Source organism: Carlito syrichta, unplaced genomic scaffold, assembly GCF_000164805.1.
Source record: "Carlito syrichta isolate Samal-C Ts95f unplaced genomic scaffold, Tarsius_syrichta-2.0.1 Scaffold315843, whole genome shotgun sequence".
Classification (NCBI taxonomy): domain Eukaryota; kingdom Metazoa; phylum Chordata; class Mammalia; order Primates; family Tarsiidae; genus Carlito; species Carlito syrichta.
Genome location: NW_007259939.1, coordinates 248461 through 258780, shown reverse-complemented (window position 1 = coordinate 258780; position 10320 = coordinate 248461).

Genomic DNA, 10320 nt, shown 5'->3' with positions numbered 1-10320 from the left:
CGGCCACTACACTTCAGTCTGGGTGACAGAGTGAGACTCCAACTCAAAAAAAAAAAAAAAAGTATTTCATTGTTTATAGAGACTTTTAAAATTTTTAATCGTCTATTGTAGACACTTAAGTTGGTTGCATATTTTGGCTATTGTGAATAGTGCTGCAATGAACATAGGAATGCATATTTATTTTGGCATAGTGATTCAATTTTTCTTTGTACATTTATTCAGACGTGTAATTGCTGCATCATATATTAGTTCTATTTTCAAGGTTTAGTGAACCTACATACCATTTTCCATATTGGCAGTAATTAATTTGGATTCTACCAACAATGTGCAAATGTTCCCTTTTTCTCCACATGTTCAACAGCATTTGTTATCTTTCTTCTTATTGATAATAACAGGTGTGAGGTGATATCTCTTTGTGGATTTAATTTGCATTTTCCTGATGATCACTGATGTTAAGCATTTTTGAAAAGGTAAAGTCAGACAGATTGAATTTGCTAAAGAACAGCCATTTTAACATTGCTTAAGCTGTGTCATACTTTTCAAGCTGTCTGTCCCATTTTCCTTTTCCTAATCTTTAGTCAAGGACAGAATCAGCTTTCTGGAGGTAGTAATTAAAAATGTTTAGCATCTCCTAAGTATGTCTATTCTAGACCTTTGTTTACCAGCCACACAAGACCAACCTGACTAACTGTAATCAGCCTTTTGTGACTGCCCATTAACCCATCAGAGGTTGAAGGCCCTGAAGTCACAGGACTGGTTGCTGTGGCAATGCCAAGGACACAAGATGTTATCAATACTTAGGAATGCCACTGTTAGAAAGATTTTTATTTTACCCTGTCTCCTCGTTTAAAACTTTAAAAGCTCTCCTTCCTCAAGCTTCCTTGACACTCCACCTCTTAGCATTGGCCTCATTCTTCCTTGAGCAGAAATAAACTCTTGCTTTACTTTTGCAAATCTTTGCTTTATTCCCATGGCACTGACCCACTTTACCACAGTTTACCCTAACAATTTTGTCATATACTTGTTGACTAGTTGTATATTTTAAGAAGTATCAATTCAGGTCTATTGTCAGTTTTCAATTGGTTTATTTGTTTTCTTACTATTCAGTTGACTTCCTTATATATTTTGAATATTAACCCTTTATTAGCTGTACAGTTTGCAAATATTTTATCCTTAGTCATAGGTTTTCTGTTCACTCTGTTTCCTTTGCTATGCAGAGAATTTACTCCATTCTAAGTTGATTTTTATATTCAGTGTAAGATGAGTTTAACTGCATGTAGATGATCAATTTTCCCAGAATAATTTATGGAAGAGACTATTGTTTGTTTTTCCCATTGTGTGCCCTTGTACATTATTTTGCAAATAGGTTCATTGTAAGTGTGAGACTGTATTTCTGGGCTTCTTGTCCTATTTTATTGGTTGATGTGCCATATTAGTCCACTTTGTGTTGCTATAAAATTTGCATGCCAGAAATACCTGAGACAGGACAATTTTTAAAAAAGGTTTATTTGTTTCACAGTTCTGCATGTCACTAGCAGCTAGCTTCTACTTGGTTTCTGGTGAGGAGAAAGGTAAGGATAGCTGACGTGTCACATGGCAAGAGTAGGTGCAAGAGAAGAAAAGGAGGTGGTGCCAGACTCTTTTAAACACTCAGTTCTGGCATAAATTAGTAGAGTGAAAACTTACTCATTACCACAAGATTGATACTAAACGATTCATGAGGGATCTGCCCCCATGATCTAATCACCTCCCAGTAAGTCCCCTCTCCAAATTGGAGATCACTTTTCAAAATGAGATCTGAAGGGGACAATAATCAAAACTCTATAATCTACCTTGTTTTATGCCAGTGCCATGCTATTTTGACTACAATGGCTTTTAATGTATTTTGAAATCTGAACATGTGATGCCTCTAGCTTTGTTCTTTTTGATAAAAATCACTTTAGTCTGAGTCTTTTGTAATTTCATACAAATTTTCAAATTGTTTTTTGTATCTGTAAAAAATGACATTCAAATTTTGGAAGAATTTGTCAAAATTGAATCTACATTGCTTTGTGTTATATTGACATTTCAACAATACTAAACCTGCTAATTCATAAACATCCTGTTTTTTGATTTATTTATGTCTTCTTCAATTTCTTTTATTAATTTTTATTGTTTGTAATATATAGATATTTGATATATTTGGTTACATTTACTCCTGAGTATTTTATCTTTGATGGTATTGTAAATGGGATTGTTTTCCTATTTCTTTACCAGACAGTTCATTGTTAGTGTATAACAAAAGTAGAGGCAAAATCTAAAAAGTAAATAAAATAGTAGTGAAAATAAGTAATAGAAAAACTTAGTAAGAATAAATAAAAGAAAACTAAATTTGGCAGACAAATGACACAGAGATAAAATTTATATTAAATTATTTTTGAAGAACATATTCGCATTCACCTTCAAATATCTTGAGGAGAAATAAACACAAAGACATTTTAATCTTAGTTTGGTAGTTTAAGTGCTAATAGTAATTATTGCATTGCACTTTTAATAATATTTTTATGAATATTAAAAATTAAGAATGAGACAAAATATATTTAAATTTAGTGCATGTATTATCAAATTTGTAAAATGCAATAAGAACTAGCAATTTTTAAATTTAATTTCTATTTTAAAGATCTGATCACCAAAAGACCCCAGAAAAAGGACATCTCAAAAGTATTGAATATTCTCATCTATTACCAATCATTCACAGCTCTTGAGTTCTAAACACTATTCTCCAATAAAAATAATTAGACCTTTCTAAAAATATTAATGATTTTGAATGTTGGGAAGAGAAAAAATGCAATGATGTTCGAGTATCATGGGCTGAAGACAAATCAAAATATCAAAAAAAAAAAGAAATTCTGAAATTTGAATGAAATTATGTTAAAAATCATCAGAAACCATTGGTCTAATTTGGGACAATTTGTACTTTGAGTAAAATAATGACCACATCTGAGTGTAACAAATTGAGAAAAAAATGTCATTAATCATGTCTGATATACATAAGAAAAACAAAATGAAATTAATCTTATTTTTTCAGGTATAATGGAGATTTATTAATATTCTCAACTCCCAGAATTAATACTCTTGACACATTAGCTTCCATTTTATTTGATTAATGTAATCAATTAATTTTTAGCTGGTATTTAAGAATAATTGGCAAATAAAAATTATGTATATTCATGTACAACCAAAGGCACATATGCATGTACATTTAAAAATAGTTATCACAGTAAAGTGAATCAATATGTCTATTACTTACATAGTTACCTTTTGTGCGCATGAGGGTTGTTAGAATATACAAAATTTATCACCTTAAATTTTAAATATACTTTATTAATGACTGTAGTAATCATTCTCAAAGCTTGTTTGTCTTATAAAAGGTACCCTTTGAGTGATATGTCCACATTTCTCTATGTCCCAACCCCTGATAACTACACTTCTACTGTTTCTATACATTTAATTTTTTTTGGAATCCACATATAAATGAAATCATGTAGTATTTGTCATTTTGCATCTGGTTTACTTCACTTAGTTTAACATTGTCCAAGGTTATCCATGTTGCAAACTACAGGATTTCCTCTTTGTAAAGGATAAATAGTATTTCATTGCATATACAAATCACATTTTCTTTATCCATTCATCTGTTGGTGTATCATATCATAGCTATAGTAAGTAATGCTGCAATATACATGTCCTGTTCTGTGGGCTCTCTCCTTGCTCTTTCAATTTTGTTTTAAATTTGATGTGCAGAAGATTTTTAGCTTGATAAGCTCCCATAAATGTATTTTAGGTTCTATAGCATCTACTTTTGAGAGTTTGGCCATAAATTCATGGATGGGCATCTAGGCTGATTTCCACCATGAATATTATTGCATTAAGCATACAAGTATAGGTGTCTTTGTGGTAGAAAAATTTATGTTCCTTTGGGTTCATTCCAAAAGGGGAGTAAGAGGTCTGGACTGAATGGTAGTTCTAATTTTAGTGTTTTCAGAATTCTCTTTACTGCTTTCCACATTGCTTGAACTAGTTTACTTTCCTACCAAACTTGTAGAAGTGTTCTTTTTCCTCCACAGTCTCACCAACACCTGCTGCTGTTTTTGACTTTATAGTAATACCCATCCTGATATGTGAGATAGCATCTCATTTTAATTTTGTTTTATATTTCTCTAATGATTAGTGATACTGAACATTGTTTTTTTCATATACTTGTTGGCTGTGTGCATGTCTTTCTTTGAGAAGTGTCTATTCTTTCATTTTTTAACTTTTTTTTTTTTGAGTTGGAGTCTCACTTGGTGGCCCAGACTGGAGTGCAGTGGCCGCTCCTGGCCACCATAGCCTCGCCTACTGGGCTCCTGCAATCTTTCTGCCTCAGCCTTCTGAGTAGCTGGAATTACAAGCATGTGCTACCATGCCTGGCTGATTTTTTGATTTATTGTAGAGATGAGGTCTTGCTGCCCAGGTGGGTCTCGAACCCACGGGCTCCGGCAATCCACTCATCTTAGCCTCCCAAAGGCGCAGGATTACAGGCTGAGCCACCAAGTCCAGCTTCATTTTTTAACATTTTAAAAAGTGTTTTTTTTCTCTGTTGATTTGCTTGAACTTTTTATAGATTCTGAATGTTAAGCCTACTTTGGATGCATAATCTACAAATATTTTCTCCTGTTCTGTGGGTTGCCTTTTCACTCTTGCTATTTTTTTTTTTAACTTAATAAGCTCCTATTTATTTTAGTTTTTTGCTTTATCTACATTTGAGAACTTGGAATAAATTCATTGCCTAGGCTGATGTCTAGAAGACAATCCTCTAGTTTTTTGTTTTAAAGATTTTTGGGGCAGAGATTAAGATGGTGACTGGACAGATGAGACTGTGAGAGTCTCTGCAAAAGTAAAGGTCCATAAAGACTCTGTGTGTGAGTAGGCATGTCCTGGTGGGAGAGTAACTTAGTGTCCAACTTGACAGGTAGCAAGATGGGTGAGTCCAGATCTGATCAACCCTCCTTTCAAAGTAGGCCTGGGGCATCTGAAACAATCTGTAAGCAACCCTATCTGCCTGCAGAGGGGAGGGGCTAGAGGTCAGAGCTGAAAGAACATTGAACTTACAGGAATGAATGCAAAGTGAGTTTGTTTCCTTGTTTTTATTTATTTTTGTGTTTTTTTCTGCAAATTATTTGTTTTTTGTTTTAGTTTTTTCTCTTTCTTTCTGTTTTTGATAACATTTTCATACTTGCTTTGTTTCTGTTATTTTACTGATTTTTTTTCTTTATTCTTTAGGCCTCCTTTTTGTGTATGGAAACAGTACATCAATAGGCAGGTTTTTGTTGGACTATGTGTTTATATGATTATCTGTATGTTTCACTTTTTTTTTTACTCTTTTCTGTCTTTTGTGTCTCTATTCATTGGTTTGTTGGTATTGTTATGACCAAGTAAGCGAGAAGAAGCTATGCCAGCAAGTTGAGTTTAATTATGAATTTATTAAATGTGCAGGTCAAGAGTAGGCAAACACCAGAAAAACTCTTGGTAAATTGGTGCAGTTTGTGACAAGCTTTTATAGGTAAATTTTGCAGCATTGGCTACATAGTAACTTAGTGACCATAGCAACTATTAACTCACAACTTGGCAACCAAAATGAGAACTTTGATAATTAGGGAACTTTGATTAATTTCATGTCTTAGGCATAGCCAGTGCCCAGAAAGTTCATGGAGTTCTGCCATTAAGATATAGTTTAATACATAGAGACAGGAGAGAAGAATCATTATACAATGGAATTACCTTTGTTAGGTCATTAACAGAATATAAGAGCAAACTATGAAAATGTCAAAGCATAACATTTGATTTCAGTTAACAAAGCATACAATTACATGGAACTTATGGCGAAGGAGTTCTGTAACGGTCAGCAGGCAATGGTCAGCATAACCTGCCCAAAGGATACAAAGCTAGGGATCTGTGGTCATGGGAACGTTATTGTAATAACATGTAGGCATCGATTCTTAGGTCAGGCAGGTAGCTAAGATGAAAGTTTTAAACAAAATGGAGTAAACTGGTTAATATTATTTTGGTAGGAATTTGATTTTATTAACTGATTTGGCTCATTTCAGTATGTCAGTCTATTTTCTCTTTAACTATTCTCTCTCACCACCTTCTTCTTGCCCCCCCATTCATTTATCCATTTTCTTACCTCATTTTGCTTCCAGGGAGCAAACCTATACCCCACTTCATGGACAGAGTGTAAGACAGTAGGAAGTGTATTCCAGGGTGTCCATACGCCTATTGGTGGACACTGGAATCTGCAGATTGATTTTGAAACACAGCTCCCCCAAGATTAAATCTCAAAACTGCAAAATGTACAGCCACCAACCCACAGTCCAGCTTCAGAATTGAATAACGTCAGAGAATCCACAAAAGGAAAAATAGGAGAATGAGCAAACAGAAGTAAAAGCAACCCTATTATCCCTGAACAACAGAATTAAAGAAGAGGGGGAAAGAGGTAGAAGGGGGATTTCCACAAATGAAGAAAAACCAAAAGAAGAATATGGGTCTCACATAGACCACTGGGAGGTCAGACACTGAGAAAACAGACTTTGGAACACAAATAATGAAGAACACAAATAATAATGACTGGTCTCAAAGTGCAAACCCAGATATCAAGACATTAATAGAGAAAATAAAAAGAATTGAAGACAGATAAGAAGAAAATAGGAAGGAGTTCATAACTAAGATAACAGTAGTAAAGAATACTGTGAATGAAATAAATAACAAACTGATAAGCATGAAAAGTAGAATTAGCCAAGCAGAATAAAGAATCTCAGAGCTTGAGGACCAAAATATAGAACTAACCCAAACTGTCAAAAATATAGAAAACAAGCTTAGAAGGACAAAACAAAACTTTCAAAAGATGAGCGATTATCTCAAGAGGCTGAACCTAAAAGTAATTGAACTTCCTGAGGCAGAAAGAGAGACATATACCACCCTGGAACAAACATTCCATGAAATTATTCAAGAAAACTTCCCTCATCTCATCAGTGATGCAAAAATTAAAAAAAACAAGAGATTCAGAGAACCCCTGCAAAACAACAAATGAGAAGACCACCTCCCAGACACATAATAATTCACCTAAACAAAGTAGGTATAAAAGAAAAATCCTAAAGGCAACAAGAGAAAAAAGTCATACTACGTACTAGGGAAGACCAATTAGAATAGTAGCAGTTTTTATCTACAGCAACACTTTAGGCTAGGTGAACTTGTAGCCCAGTCTTCAAAGTTCTCAAAGATAAATAATTTCAACCAAGAATAACCTACCCAGCTAAGCTAAAGTTCATCAGTGAGGGAGAATTAAAATCTTTCCCAGAGATCCAATCCCTAACAACTTATGCACCTCTAGACCACCTCTACAAGAAAAACTTAAGAAAGCATTAAACACAGAAGAAAGGGAAAAAATAACAATGTTCTTCACCAGAGTACAGGAAAAAGATTGAAAACACACAGGAATCCACCCAAAAATCTAAAGAAAGATAACAAAAAACAGTAACAACAACTCTATAAGAACCACATGACAGGGATAAACTCTCACATTTCAATAATTAGCCTGAATGTGAATGGACTAAATGCACCAAAAAGACATAGAATGGCAAAAATGGATAAAATATCATGATGCAACAATATATTGTCTCCAAGAGACTCATCTCACCAGAAAAGACACTCACAGACTCAAAGTAAGAGGATGGGAAGCAAAATTTCAGGTGAACAAAACACAAAAGAAAACAGGAATTGCAATCTTAATTTCAGACAAAATACCCTTTAAGCTATCAAAAATTTAAAAAGATACAGAAGGTCACTACATAATGATAAAAGGTTTAATGCATCAACAAGAAATATCCATCCTAAACATATATGCACCCACCACAGGAGCACAATTTTCATAAAGCTGCTTCTAGACAAACTTAAAAAAGACATTGACTCTAACACTATAATCGTTGGGGATTTATGTACCCCACTCACAACCCTAGACAGATCATCAAGACAAAAAATCATCAAGGAGATCTGGAACTCAATGTGACTCTTGACCAAATGGACTCAATTGATAGCTACAGAACACTCCATTCAATGACCATAGAATATACAATCTACTCATCAACACATAGGATGTACTCTGAGATCAACTACATCCTTGTCCATAAATCAAGCATAAACAAATTTCATAAGATTTAGATTTTGCCATGTATCTTCTCAGACTACAGTGGAATAAAGATAAATATCAATACCAACAATGTTCCCCCAAACCCAAAAAGACATGGACACTAAACTGCATGATGGTAAGCAACTCCTGGGTGAACATGGAAATCAAAGCAGAGATTAAAAGATATCTGGAAATAAATGAAAATGAAGAAACATCTTGCCAAAACTTCTGGGATGCCATGAAAGTAGTAGTAAGAGAGGAATCTATATCTCCACAAACACACATGAAGAAAATGAAAAGATGAAAAGATCACAAGTGCACAGCCTAAAAAGTCACCTAAGGAAGCTGGAAAGCAAGACCACCAAAACCCTAACTTCAGTAGAAGAATCCAGCTCACCAAAATAAAAGCCCATTCTAGGACATAGATGACAAAAAGATAATACAAAAAATCAATGAAACAAAAAGCTGGTTCATTGAAGGAATAAACAAGATTGATGATTCTCTAGCTAGACTGACCAAGACAAAGAGAGAAAAAACCCAAATAAACTCAATCAGAAACACAAAAGATGAAGTCACATCTGAATCTGATGAAAAAATACAAAAGATTATCAGAGACTACTATGTACACTTATAAGGAAACAAACTTGAAAACCTAAAGGAAATGGAGGACTTTCTGACATCACACAACCTCCACAGGTTAAAATAAGAAATTGAGACCCTAAATAGACCGATAACAATTCAGGAAATTGACTACGTCATAAGAAAACTACCTACCCCCCCCCCAAAAAAAAACCCCTGGGCCAAATGACTTTCTGGTAGAATTCTACAAAACATACAAGGAGGACCTGAAACCAATCATATTTAAAGTACTCCAGGGGACTGGGAAAGATGGAACTCTCTCCAAATCATTTTATGAAGCTAGCATCACATTGATACCCCAGCCAGGTAAAGACCCAACAAAGAAAGAGAACTACAGGCCAAAATAATTGATGAACATAGATGCTAAAATTCTCAACAAGATCCTAGCAAACTGAATTTGACAACATGTGATTTCCATGTTGACTCAGGAGTTGCCTAGCATCATGCAGTTTAGCGTCCATGTCTTTGTGGGTTTGGGGGGAACTTTGTTGGTGTTGATATTTATTTTTATTTCACTGTGGTCTGAGAAGATACATGGCAAAATTTCATACTTATGAAATTTGTGCTTGATTTATGGACAAGGGTGTGGCCAATCTTAGAGTTCATTCTATGTGTTGATGAGTAGATTGTATATTCTATGGTCATTGGGTTTAGTGTTCTTTAGGTATCAATTAAGTCCATTTTATCAAGGGTCAGATTGAGGTTCTGGATCTCCTTGATGATTTTTTATCTTGATGATCTGTCTAGGGTTATGAGTGGGGTATTAAAATCCCCAGCTATTAGAGTGTTAGAATCAATATCCTTTTTAAGTTTGCCTAGAAGCTGCTTTATGAAAGTTGGTGCTCCTATGGTGGGTACATATATGTTTAGGAAGAATAATTCTTGCTGATGGGTTAGACCTTTTATCATTATGTAGTGACCTTCTGTATCTTTTTAAATTTTTGGTACCTTAAAGAGTATTTTGTCTGAAATTAAGATTGCAACTCCTGATTTCTTTTGTGTTCTGTTCACCTGAAATTTTGCTTCCCATCCTCTTACTTGAGTCTTTGAGTGTCCTTTCTGGTGAGATGAGACTCTTGGAGACAATATATTGTTGCATCATGATATTTTATCCATTTTGCCATTCTATGTCTTTTTAGTGGTGCATTAAGTCCATTCACATTCAGGCTAATTATTGAACTGTGAGATACTATCCCTGTCATGAGGTTTTTATAGAGTTGTTTTTGTTCTGTTTGTTGTCTTTCTTTTGACTTCTGTGTTTTCAATCTTTTTCCTATACTCTTGTGAAGAACGTTGTCATTCTCTTTTCCTTTTCTTCTGTGTTTAATACTTTCTTAAGTGTTTCTTGTAGAGGTGAACTACAGGCTGCGTAACTTGTTAGGGATTGGATGTCTGGGAAATATTTTAATTCTCTCTCACTGATGAAGCTTAGCTTAGCTGGGTATGTATATTCTTGGTTGAAATTATTTATCTTTGAGAAC